At 57.3% G+C, this 12249-nt stretch overlaps 2 non-coding genes and 4 pseudogenes across 2 annotated transcripts; 3 read left to right on the top strand and 3 right to left on the bottom strand.

Annotated features, from left to right (window-relative positions):
- The first annotated feature begins 4788 nt into the window (after positions 1-4788).
- On the top strand, positions 4789-4979 carry LOC123352261. The gene has a single exon (XR_006574126.1). It is a non-coding gene; the product is annotated as a U2 spliceosomal RNA (small nuclear RNA).
- Positions 4980-5040: 61 nt separating this feature from the next.
- LOC123352257 lies at positions 5041-5186 on the top strand (annotated as a pseudogene).
- Positions 5187-5723: 537 nt separating this feature from the next.
- Positions 5724-5839, top strand: LOC123352255 (annotated as a pseudogene).
- Positions 5840-7775: 1936 nt separating this feature from the next.
- LOC123352254 lies at positions 7776-7891 on the bottom strand (annotated as a pseudogene).
- A 537-nt stretch (positions 7892-8428) lies between these two features.
- LOC123352258 lies at positions 8429-8574 on the bottom strand (annotated as a pseudogene).
- Positions 8575-8635: 61 nt separating this feature from the next.
- LOC123352253 lies at positions 8636-8826 on the bottom strand. Its single transcript, XR_006574122.1, has one exon. It is a non-coding gene; the product is annotated as a U2 spliceosomal RNA (small nuclear RNA).
- Between the last annotated feature and the right edge of the window lie 3423 nt (positions 8827-12249).

The following is a 12249-nucleotide window of genomic DNA, read 5'->3' as shown; positions in this document are numbered from 1 at the left end:
CCTCCTGGGTGATTTGCGGGAGAAAGGAGGATGCCAGTGCTCTACCCAGTGGTCCCCAACCTTTCAATGTGGGCGGGGACCAGCTGCCAAAATGCCTCCAAGAAGCAGCGGCAGCGAGAAGCGTCGCCACCGAAATGCCTCCGAGAAGCAGCGGCAGCGAGAAGCGTCGCCACCGAAATGCCTCCGAGAAGCATGGTCATCGAGAAGCTTCTTGCCGCTGATGCTTCTCGGCAGCTCTGCTCCTCGGCGGGGGGGGGGGGGAGCGCTCCCTTGTCAGTAGGCAGGCGCTATGGCACCTGCGGGCACCGCATTGGAGACCACTGGTTCTACCCTTCCCCTGGAAACGGACAGGGGGCCTGGAGTACCGTCCCCTGATTGGGGGTTGGAGGGATATGGGCTCCTGCTGGCTGACAGCATTTGCAGGCAGGGGTGGGGTCTAGGGGATAGAGGAAGGGAAGCTGGGTATCAGGACTCCTGGGTTCCATTCCCAGCTCTGGGGTTAGTGGGGTCTGGTACGTTAGCACAGCTGGGGCTGGGAGCCAGGACTCCTGGGTTCTTCCCATCCCCCCCTTAACCATCTTGCACAGCAGGAGGGGGCTGGGCAGGAAGTGGTGATGGGGTGAAAACTACCAAGAAATGCAAATCCTGGAAGGAGCCTGTGCCAGGAACCGGGTGGTGCAGAAACCACGGCCCCCTCCCCACCTCTTATCCCCCCCTTGGCTTCGGATCGTGCCGCCTCCGCCCCCAATCTGCCCCCTCTGAGCCCTGGGGGGCAGGGAATAGCCACAGCGCAGGGTGGCCCGGCCCCACCCCAATCCGTCCCCTACAGGCCCTGGGGGGGCAGAGAATAGACAGGGTCCTGGGCACCCCATTCAATTGAAGTGTTAAGTGTCGCAGTGACCCAAGGTGTGTGTATAGGAGGGGGACGGGGCGTGTATACAGATTAGTGTATGTCTCGGCTTCTGCAGGGGCTGTGTCTGTGGGCGGGTGTTTGTGTAGCTGTGGGGGGGTTGTGTGTGTGGCTGTACAGGTGTGTGTGTTTGTGAGGCTGGATTTGTGCGGATATTTGTGTATGTTTGCAATCGTGTGTGTCTGTGTGTGTGCATGCTCTGCTGCCCTCTGCCGGCAGCAGCGACAACCGCTTCTCCATGCATCACAGCTCCCATACCGTCAACCCCGGTGGCGATTCCACCCTCCTACAAGGGCTGGCTGGCCTGACCTTTCTCCCAACTGCGGAGTGGGGTGGGGCTTCAGCTCACCCCCTGTGGCGCAGGAGTGCGCAGGTGCGGGGCGCGGGGCTCCGATGCACCTGGAGGGGCAGCTCGGGTGGGGTCGGGCAGGGCCTGTGGTTTCCATTCTGCGTTGCCTGGGGCTGGGCCGTTGCACAATCCCCAGCCACGCCGCACTGTGTGCCCCGAGAGGGAGTGGGGGGCCAAGCAGATGCTCCAGCCCCAGGAGGGAGAGGCCATGTGGTTGGGGGGAGGGAAGGCCTTGGGCTGCACTGGGGGCGTGCAGAGCAGGGGTGACACCCCAAAAACCTGCAGCCAAGGGATGGACAGATGGAGAGGGTGGGGTAGGTGGATAGAGGAGGCAGCCAACCTAAAATCTAAAAGGGGAGGAGGGTCTAGTGGTTGGGGGGGGCGTGGTCAGAATTGCTGGGTTCTATCCCCAGCCCTGGGAGGAGAGTGGGGTCTAGTCTTTAGAGGGGGAGGAGGGGCAAGCCAGGACTCCTGGGTTCTCTCTCTGGCTTTGACTCTCTCTTGTGCAATCCCGCGGCAGTTACCCAACCCGCCAGCGTGTGGGAGCGAGGGGGGGGGGGGCGGGTTGCGACACGGCCCAGAGTCCCGTGCCGCCCCTTTGTTACTCAAGCAGGGGCAGGGTGGGGGATGGCCTGGGAGCCCCGCTAAGAAAGGTGCTTCCGGTGGGTTTGTGTGTGGGTGACGCTGCCCCCTGCTGAATAGACCCGTCTAGATCAGACCCATGGGCCTCCCTAGCCCAGTTTCAGCCTGGGTCAGCCCCTGGGAGCCCATCCCCCTCGGTCGCCACAGCTATGTCTATTGGTCTCCTGGAAAGGTCCATTCCCATTGGTAGCTGTCCAGTGGCAGTGAGTTCCACGGGCCTCGGCACATGCTGTGCGGGGCAGGAGGTCCTTGTGTTGGGAGCAGTGGGAGTGAACTGTGTGGGGTTGTGTCTCTGAGCATGATTGTGAATAGTCCGGTGTGGGTGTGGGTGATTGTGTGTGTGGCTGGGTATGTGATTGTCCCTCTCTTTGGGGGGTGGGCGGGCTCGTGTGTGCCCCAGGTGTGTCGTGTGTGAGTGTCTGGGATTGTGCGAGTCCCTTTGTGCATCAGCATGTATGACTGTCTGGCTGTGTGGAGTTGTGGAGGTGTGTGTGGTAGCTGTGGTTTCTGTGTGTGTGTGTGAGAGAGAGAGAGAGAGAGAGAGAGAGAGAGAGACCTGCTGCAGATACAAAGTCCTGCAAACGCATTTTCTATTGGTTAGCCCAGCAAAAAAAAAAAAACACACACACACACACACACACACACACACACACGCGCGCGCACACACACACACACACACACACACACACACACAGCAGGGCTCAGCCCCACCAGCAGGGGCCGGCAGGGACACACACATCTCCCTAGGGCCAGCTTGGATGATTTCCCATCACGACCCACCATGGTGCTGGTGCCCCCACACGGGGGTGGGCAGTGACGGGGAGGCAGATGGATTCAGAAGGCAGCGCTTTGGGAAAATCAGTCAAGGCCCTTAGCTGAGCTGGGACACAGACAGTTACCCCTGCCCCACCCTGGGAGGGGAGTGGGATCTAGTGGTCAGAGCGGGGTGGGGGCTGGGTGCCAGGACCCCTGGGTTCTATCCCTGGCTCTGGGAGCAGAGGGGGGTCTAGAGGTTAGAGCAGGGGGACTGGGAGTCAGGACTCCTGGGTTCCATAGTGGCAGCTGTTTTTCCCTCCCTAGAGATCCCAGGCCTGCCCCCTAGAGGAATCAGTGGGGTTGGGGGGTGAGAGGGAGGTTGCTCTGTCACTTCAGAGTCATGATTCGAACCCCTCCCTCCCCCCCTCAGGCTCTGCCATCACGGAAACTTCCCCCTGACACCCCCCATGTCAGAAAGTAGAAGCCCCTCCAGCTCCCCACATGCGGAGGAAGCTAGTGGGTTTCTTGGGGGACTCTGGCAGAGGTGACAGCACCCACCAGACCCCCCCCCCACCGCACAATCCTCTGCTACGAGGGGCCCAGGGGCGCCCAGCCGGGGCCAGGAGGTGAGATGGGGCTGCAGTGGCAGGAATGGGGCAGAACTGGGGGCTGGTGCCGGGTCGGGGGCTGGCTACACGGGAAAAAACCAGGCTGCTCTGTTAAATATTTCCCAAGGTTACCGCTGAATACAGGTTATGGGCATGACTTGAGGGAAATAGTTTGTTTCCAAACAGCCTCCATACACCAAACGATGGTGCTAATGTTCTCCCCCTGCACCCCTCCCCCATCACCCCAGTATCCGAGCCCCTTCCTAATCCGCAGGGTGGGTCTCCTCCCAGGCTAGAGCGAGGGCGGGAGGCTCCGCCGCCAGCCCCATTTCCCGGAGCGGAGAACGGAGGAAGGCCCAGAGCGACCGAGTGATGTGCCCGAGGGCCCCCGGGGAGTCGGGGGCGGGCGAGGGGGCTGGGACGGGATTCTTTCTCTTAAGGAGGTTTCTGCCCTCCTGCCTCGCGGGTCTGGCCTGCCCCCGGGTCACTGGCTGGTGCCGGGGCGGGGCCTCGGGGAAGGGGCGGGGCCTCAGGGAAAGGGGCGGTGCGGAGGTGGGTGGGGATCAGAGGGCAGGGGCAGCGCGGGGGCGGGGACTCCGGGAAAGAGGCGGCGCGAGGATGGAGTCTTGGGGAGAGGGCTGGTGCGGGGGCGGGGCCTTGGAGGAAGGGGCGGTGCCTTGAGGGGAGGGGCGGTGCAGGGCAGGGATTGGGGGGAGGGAGGGGCGAGTAAGGTCGGGGATTGATAAAAGGGCGGGGCAGGGGGCGGGGCCCTGGGGAAAGGGCGGGTGCTGGGGCGGGGCCTTGGGGAAGGGGCGGGGCCTTGAGGGAAGGGGAGGGCCCTAGAGGGGGAGGGGCAATGCGGGGCAGGGATTTGGGGGAAGGGGCCAGTGAGGGCGGGGGATCGGGGAGAAAGTGAAGCGCAAGGGAGGGGGGAACTCAGGAGAAGGGGCGGGGATTGGGGGAGTGGGCGGAGCGAGGGCGGGGTCTGCAGGGGCAGGTGAGGCGTAAGGGAGGGGGCTCGGAGGGAGGGGGGCGCCCCCCCCCCCCCACTTTTAGTGTGTGGAAATTCCGCCGCCCCTGCAGGCCCCCCGCCCCCAGACAGCTCCCCTCGCTCCAGCCCGGCTCTCGCTGCCCGGCTCCCTGCGCTGAGGGCAGGAGCTGGGGGAGCGCAGGGCAGGCGGCTGGAGCAGCGGCGGAGGGACGCGCCCCGACGGGCTGGTTCCGAGAGCGGCACCCAGCGTCTGTTGCAGGGAGCGTAGTTGACAGCGACGGAAGGCGTCACACGTCAGTGGGCGGGGTTATGCAGATCAGCGGTGCCTGGCGGAAGCTGAACGGAAGCAACCGGGCGGGCGCAGAGAATTCCCTGCGAGCAGAATTCGCTGCGGAGAGTTCGGGATCTGAGTGAGTGTATCGGAGTCACTTCGCGGCAGCGATTGCCACTTAGCTAGAAAGGGCTCAAGCGGTTCCTGGTGAGAAAAAAAGCAGTGGGAGCAGGAGGGTACCGCGGAGTTTCAAGCAAAAGCATCGCTTCTCGGCCTGTTGGCTAAGATCAAGCGTAGTATCTGTTCTTATCAGTTTAATATCTGATATGTTCTCGATTTGAGAACTTTATATTAAATGGATTTTTGGAACAGGGAGTTGGAATAGGAGCTTGCTCCATCCGCTCCACGCATCAGCCTGGTATTGCAGTACTTCCGGGCACGGTGCACCTCCCCCAGGGAGAACACGGTGGTTCAAAAAATAGATCAAATCTCTTGGTGCATTGTAGATAGAGCTTTGCTTCTTAGTCTTCTGGTTATTTGGGGGCTGTATATTAAATTGATTTTTTTTTTTTGGAACAGGAAGTTGGAATAGGAGCTTGCTCCATCCCCTCCATGCATCAGCCTGGTATTGCAGTACTGCCGGGCACGGTGCACCTCCCCCAGGGAGAACATACTGGGAAAAACAAAAAACAAAAAAACCCAGATCAAAATTCTTTGTGCAAATCCAGATCAAAAGAAATTCTTTTTGTGCTCTGTAAAGCTCTGTGCTTCTCGGCCTTTTGGCTAAGATCAAGATCAAGTGTAGTATGAGTGAGTGATGTGTTTGTTGGCTGTACCTTCAACTCACCCACCGTATATCCTGCATTGGGGACGTTGCAGACTGTATATGTTATGTAAAGCTCTGTGCTTCTTGGTCTTTTGGGTAAGATCGAGTGCGACAGACCTACTTTGCCATGCGAGGGTCATTCTATCCCTGGTATATGCTGTCCAATACCAAAACGCTAATATCCCCCTACAACCTGTATGTTACCCCCAATGACACAATAACTGACGCTTCAAACACTTTGTATCGTTTATTTTCAAATATTCGCTAATAAACTTTAAATGCGTGTGTACCCTCACTGTTTGCTGGCTGTACCTTGAACTCACCCACCGTATACCCCGCACTGGGGACGTTGCAGACTGTATAAAAGCTCTCTGCTTCTTGGCCTTTTGGCTAAGATCAAGTGTAGGGGGATGGAATAGGAGCTTGCTCTGTCCACCCCATGCATTGACCTGGTATTGCAGTGTCTCCAGGACCAGTGCTTCTTCCCCTGGGGAGAATTGTTTGGTTAAAAAGGTAGAAAAAAAAAAGTAGCTGAAAAATCAGGTATTTTTAGCACTTTGGTTTTTTCATGACAACATATTGTTAAAATTTTGGGGGGTGTTTTCTGAGTTTACACGTGAGTTTCTTTGTTTTGCTGGAGGATTGTTTTAAAAACTGGAATTTCTCTGTTTGCTGTGACTCTTTTCAACAATATGAGGGATGAATCCTTTCTGGACTGAGTGATGTGTTTGTTGATGTACCCTCACTGCTTGCTGACTGTATCTTGAACTCACCTACCGTATACCCTGCATTGGGGACATTGCAGACTGTATATGTTATGTGCTGTCCAATACCAAAATACTAGCATCCCCCTGTTGCCGACACAAAGCCCCGAGGCGACAGCAACAGTGGTTCGTTGCCCGGAGTGCCTCGCTCCAATAGACACACCAGGGTGGAGAAGCAAAAAAAAAAGGTTTATTTGAGATCTCAAAGCACGGCACTTGGAGACAACAAGTCTCAAATCAAGCACACCCCATACAAGCAGCTCTCTCTCTCTTTATACATGATTTCAACTAAGCATCTTTATTACCCCCCACTGCCCAGCTCCCCCTCCCCCCCCCTTCTCCCTCCCTTTTAGTTCCCATACAGCAAATACATTATAACGTAGCAATTACTCTAAACAGGTTAAATCATACTTGGCAGAAAATACATCATCTCATTAGTAACTTTTCTTGACCGGTCATTCTGTTTCACGCCCTTCAGCCAGGTGCAAGCAGGCTGTATAATTGCCTCCTGGTACTGATAACTAGTTGCCACACATTCCATTCTTTCCATCTGGCCTGTGGGGTTAATTAAAGTCTAAACATAGAAGCGGTTCGGGCAAGCAAGCCGGCCAAAGGCCTGATACAGGGAGGCCTTATTGGCACTGTCATTTTCCACCCTTCTGTTAACACTGGGCCATGCCTAGTGCCACCAACACCCCTGTACTCTGTATGTCACCCCTGATGACCAATAACTGACGTTTCAAACTCTCTGTATCATCTATTCTTAAACATTTTCCACCTAATTCCAACCGCTTCTATGTTTAGACTTTAATTAACCCCACAGGCCAGATGGAAAGAATGGAATGTGTGGCAACTAGTTATCAGTACCAGGAGGCAATTATACAGCCTGCTTGCACCTGGCTGAAGGGCGTGAAACAGAATGACCGGTCAAGAAAAGTTACTAATGAGATGATGTATTTTCTGCCAAGTATGATTTAACCTGTTTAGAGTAATTGCTACGTTATAATGTATTTGCTGTATGGGAACTAAAAGGGAGGGAGAAGGGGGGGGGGGAGGGGGAGCTGGGCAGTGGGGGGTAATAAAGATGCTTAGTTGAAATCATGTATAAAGAGAGAGAGAGCTGCTTGTATGGGGTGTGCTTGATTTGAGACTTGTTGTCTCCAAGTGCCGTGCTTTGAGATCTCAAATAAACCTTTTTTTTTTGCTTCTCCACCCTGGTGTGTCTATTGGAGCGAGGCACTCCGGGCAACGAACCACTGTTGCTGTCGCCTCGGGGCTTTGTGCCGGCAACAGGGGGATGCTAGTATTTTGGTATTGGACAGCACATAACATATACAGTCTGCAATGTCCCCAATGCAGGGTATACGGTAGGTGAGTTCAAGATACAGTCAGCAAGCAGTGAGGGTACATCAACAAACACATCACTCAGTCCAGAAAGGATTCATCCCTCATATTGTTGAAAAGAGTCACAGCAAACAGAGAAATTCCAGTTTTTAAAACAATCCTCCAGCAAAACAAAGAAACTCACGTGTAAACTCAGAAAACACCCCCCAAAATTTTAACAATATGTTGTCATGAAAAAACCAAAGTGCTAAAAATACCTGATTTTTCAGCTACTTTTTTTTTTCTACCTTTTTAACCAAACAATTCTCCCCAGGGGAAGAAGCACTGGTCCTGGAGACACTGCAATACCAGGTCAATGCATGGGGTGGACAGAGCAAGCTCCTATTCCATCCCCCTACACTTGATCTTAGCCAAAAGGCCGAGAAGCAGAGAGCTTTTATACAGTCTGCAACGTCCCCAGTGCGGGGTATACGGTGGGTGAGTTCAAGGTACAGCCAGCAAACAGTGAGGGTACACACGCATTTAAAGTTTATTAGCGAATATTTGAAAATAAACGATACAAAGTGTTTGAAGCGTCAGTTATTGTGTCATTGGGGGTAACATACAGGTTGTAGGGGGATATTAGCGTTTTGGTATTGGACAGCATATACCAGGGATAGAATGACCCTCGCATGGCAAAGTAGGTCTGTCGCACTCGATCTTACCCAAAAGACCAAGAAGCACAGAGCTTTACATAACATATACAGTCTGCAACGTCCCCAATGCAGGATATACGGTGGGTGAGTTGAAGGTACAGCCAACAAACACATCACTCACTCATACTACACTTGATCTTGATCTTAGCCAAAAGGCCGAGAAGCACAGAGCTTTACAGAGCACAAAAAGAATTTCTTTTGATCTGGATTTGCACAAAGAATTTTGATCTGGGTTTTTTTGTTTTTTGTTTTTCCCAGTATGTTCTCCCTGGGGGAGGTGCACCGTGCCCAGCAGTACTGCAATACCAGGCTGATGCATGGAGGGGATGGAGCAAGCTCCTATTCCAACTTCCTGTTCCAAAAAAAAAAAATCAATTTAATATACAGCCCCCAAATAACCAGAAGACTAAGAAGCAAAGCTCTATCTACAATGCACCAAGAGATTTGATCTATTTTTTGAACCACCGTGTTCTCCCTGGGGGAGGTGCACCGTGCCCGGAAGTACTGCAATACCAGGCTGATGCGTGGAGCGGATGGAGCAAGCTCCTATTCCAACTCCCTGTTCCAAAAATCCATTTAATATAAAGTTCTCAAATCGAGAACATATCAGATATTAAACTGATAAGAACAGATACTACGCTTGATCTTAGCCAACAGGCCGAGAAGCGATGCTTTTGCTTGAAACTCCGCGGTACCCTCCTGCTCCCACTGCTTTTTTTCTCACCAGGAACCGCTTGAGCCCTTTCTAGCTAAGTGGCAATCGCTGCCGCGAAGTGACTCCGATACACTCACTCAGATCCCGAACTCTCCGCAGCGAATTCTGCTCGCAGGGAATTCTCTGCGCCCGCCCGGTTGCTTCCGTTCAGCTTCCGCCAGGCACCGCTGATCTGCATAACCCCGCCCACTGACGTGTGACGCCTTCCGTCGCTGTCAACTACGCTCCCTGCAACAGACGCTGGGTGCCGCTCTCGGAACCAGCCCGTCGGGGCGCGTCCCTCCGCCGCTGCTCCAGCCGCCTGCCCTGCGCTCCCCCAGCTCCTGCCCTCAGCGCAGGGAGCCGGGCAGCGAGAGCCGGGCTGGAGCGAGGGGAGCTGTCTGGGGGCGGGGGGCCTGCAGGGGCGGCGGAATGTCCACACCCTAACCGTGGGGGGGGGGGGCGCCCCCCTCCCTCCGAGCCCCCTCCCTTACGCCTCACCTGCCCCTGCAGACCCCGCCCTCGCTCCGCCCACTCCCCCAATCCCCGCCCCTTCTCCTGAGTTCCCCCCTCCCTTGCGCTTCACTTTCTCCCCGATCCCCCGCCCTCACTGGCCCCGTGCCCCAAATCCCTGCCCCGCATTGCCCCTCCCCCTCTAGGGCCCTCCCCATCCCTCAAGGCCCCGCCCCTTCCCCAAGGCCCCGCCCCAGCACCCGCCCTTTCCCCCAGGCCCCGCCCCCTGCCCCGCCCTTTTATCAATCCCCGACCTTACTCGCCCCTCCCTCCCCCCAATCCCTGCCCTGCACCGCCCCTCCCCTCAAGGCACCGCCCCTTCCTCCAAGGCCCCGCCCCCGCACCAGCCCTCTCCCCAAGACTCCATCCTCGCGCCGCCTCTTTCCCGGAGTCCCCGCCCCCGCGCTGCCCCTGCCCTCTGATCCCCACCCACCTCCGCACCGCCCCTTTCCCTGAGGCCCCGCCCCTTCCCCGAGGCCCCGCCCCGGCACCAGCCAGTGACCCGGGGGCAGGCCAGACCCGCGAGGCAGGAGGGCAGAAACCTCCTTAAGAGAAAGAATCCCGTCCCAGCCCCCTCGCCCGCCCCCGACTCCCCGGGGGCCCTTGGGCACATCACTCGGTCGCTCTGGGCCTTCCTCCGTTCTCCGCTCCGGGAAATGGGGCTGGCGGCGGAGCCTCCCGCCCTCGCTCTAGCCTGGGAGGAGACCCACCCTGCGGATTAGGAAGGGGCTCGGATACTGGGGTGATGGGGGAGGGGTGCAGGGGGAGAACATTAGCACCATCGTTTGGTGTATGGAGGCTGTTTGGAAACAAACTATTTCCCTCAAGTCATGCCCATAACCTGTATTCAGCGGTAACCTTGGGAAATATTTAACAGAGCAGCCTGGTTTTTTCCCGTGTAGCCAGCCCCCGACCCGGCACCAGCCCCCAGTTCTGCCCCATTCCTGCCACTGCAGCCCCATCTCACCTCCTGGCCCCGGCTGGGCGCCCCTGGGCCCCTCGTAGCAGAGGATTGTGGGGGGGGGGGTCTGGTGGGTGCTGTCACCTCTGCCAGAGTCCCCCAAGAAACCCACTAGCTTCCTCCGCATGTGGGGAGCTGGAGGGGCTTCTACTTTCTGACATGGGGGGTGTCAGGGGGAAGTTTCCGTGATGGCAGAGCCTGAGGGGGGGAGGGAGGGGTTCGAATCATGACTCTGAAGTGACAGAGCAACCTCCCTCTCACCCCCCAACCCCACTGATTCCTCTAGGGGGCAGGCCTGGGATCTCTAGGGAGGGAAAAACAGCTGCCACTATGGAACCCAGGAGTCCTGGCTCCCAGTCCCCCTGCTCTAACCTCTAGACCCCCCTCTGCTCCCAGAGCCAGGGATAGAACCCAGGGGTCCTGGCACCCAGCCCCCACCCCGCTCTGACCACTAGATCCCACTCCCCTCCCAGGGTGGGGCAGGGGTAACTGTCTGTGTCCCAGCTCAGCTAAGGGCCTTGACTGATTTTCCCAAAGCGCTGCCTTCTGAATCCATCTGCCTCCCCGTCACTGCCCACCCCCGTGTGGGGGCACCAGCACCATGGTGGGTCGTGATGGGAAATCATCCAAGCTGGCCCTAGGGAGATGTGTGTGTCCCTGCCGGCCCCTGCTGGTGGGGCTGAGCCCTGCTCTCTCTCTCTCTCTCTCTCTGTGTGTGTGTGTGTGTGTGTGTTTTTTTTTTTTTTGCTGGGCTAACCAATAGAAAATGCGTTTGCAGGACTTTGTATCTGCAGCAGGTCTCTCTCTCTCACTCTCTCACACACACACACACAGAGAAACCACAGCTACCACACACACCTCCACAACTCCACACAGCCAGACAGTCACACATGCTGATGCACAAAGGGACTCGCACAATCCCAGACACTCACACACGACACACCTGGGGCACACACGAGCCCGCCCACCCCCCAAAGAGAGGGACAATCACATACCCAGCCACACACACAATCACCCACACCCGCACCGGACTATTCACAATCATGCTCAGAGACACGACCCCACACAGTTCACTCCCACTGCTCCCAACACAAGGACCTCCTGCCCCGCACAGCATGTGCCGAGGCCCGTGGAACTCACTGCCACTGGACAGCTACCAATGGGAATGGACCTTTCCAGGAGACCAATAGACATAGCTGTGGCGACCGAGGGGGATGGGCTCCCAGGGGCTGACCCAGGCTGAAACTGGGCTAGGGAGGCCCATGGGTCTGATCTAGACGGGTCTATTCAGCAGGGGGCAGCGTCACCCCCACACAAACCCACCGGAAGCACCTTTCTTAGCGGGGCTCCCAGGCCATCCCCCACCCTGCCCCTGCTTGAGTAACAAAGGGGCGGCACGGGACTCTGGGCCGTGTTGCAACCCGCCCCCCCCCCCTCGCTCCCACACGCTGGCGGGTTGGGTAACTGCCGCGGGATTGCACAAGAGAGAGTCAAAGCCAGAGAGAGAACCCAGGAGTCCTGGCTTGCCCCTCCTCCCCCTCTAAAGACTAGACCCCACTCTCCTCCCAGGGCTGGGGATAGAACCCAGCAATTCTGACCACGCCCCCCCAACCACTAGACCCTCCTCCCCTTTTAGATTTTAGGCTGGCTGCCTCCTCTATCCACCTACCCCACCCTCTCCATCTGTCCATCCCTTGGCTGCAGGTTTTTGGGGTGTCACCCCTGCTCTGCACGCCCCCAGTGCAGCCCAAGGCCTTCCCTCCCCCCAACCACATGGCCTCTCCCTCCTGGTGCTGGAGCATCTGCTTGGCCCCCCACTCCCTCTCGGGGCACACAGTGCGGCGTGGCTGGGGATTGTGCAACGGCCCAGCCCCAGGCAACGCAGAACGGAAACCACAGGCCCTGCCCCACCCCACCCGAGCTGC

Source organism: Mauremys mutica, chromosome 17, assembly GCF_020497125.1.
Source record: "Mauremys mutica isolate MM-2020 ecotype Southern chromosome 17, ASM2049712v1, whole genome shotgun sequence".
NCBI classification, from domain to species: domain Eukaryota; kingdom Metazoa; phylum Chordata; order Testudines; family Geoemydidae; genus Mauremys; species Mauremys mutica.
The sequence above is the reverse complement of the archived record's forward strand: the minus strand, read 5'-3'. Positions and strand labels throughout refer to the sequence as shown.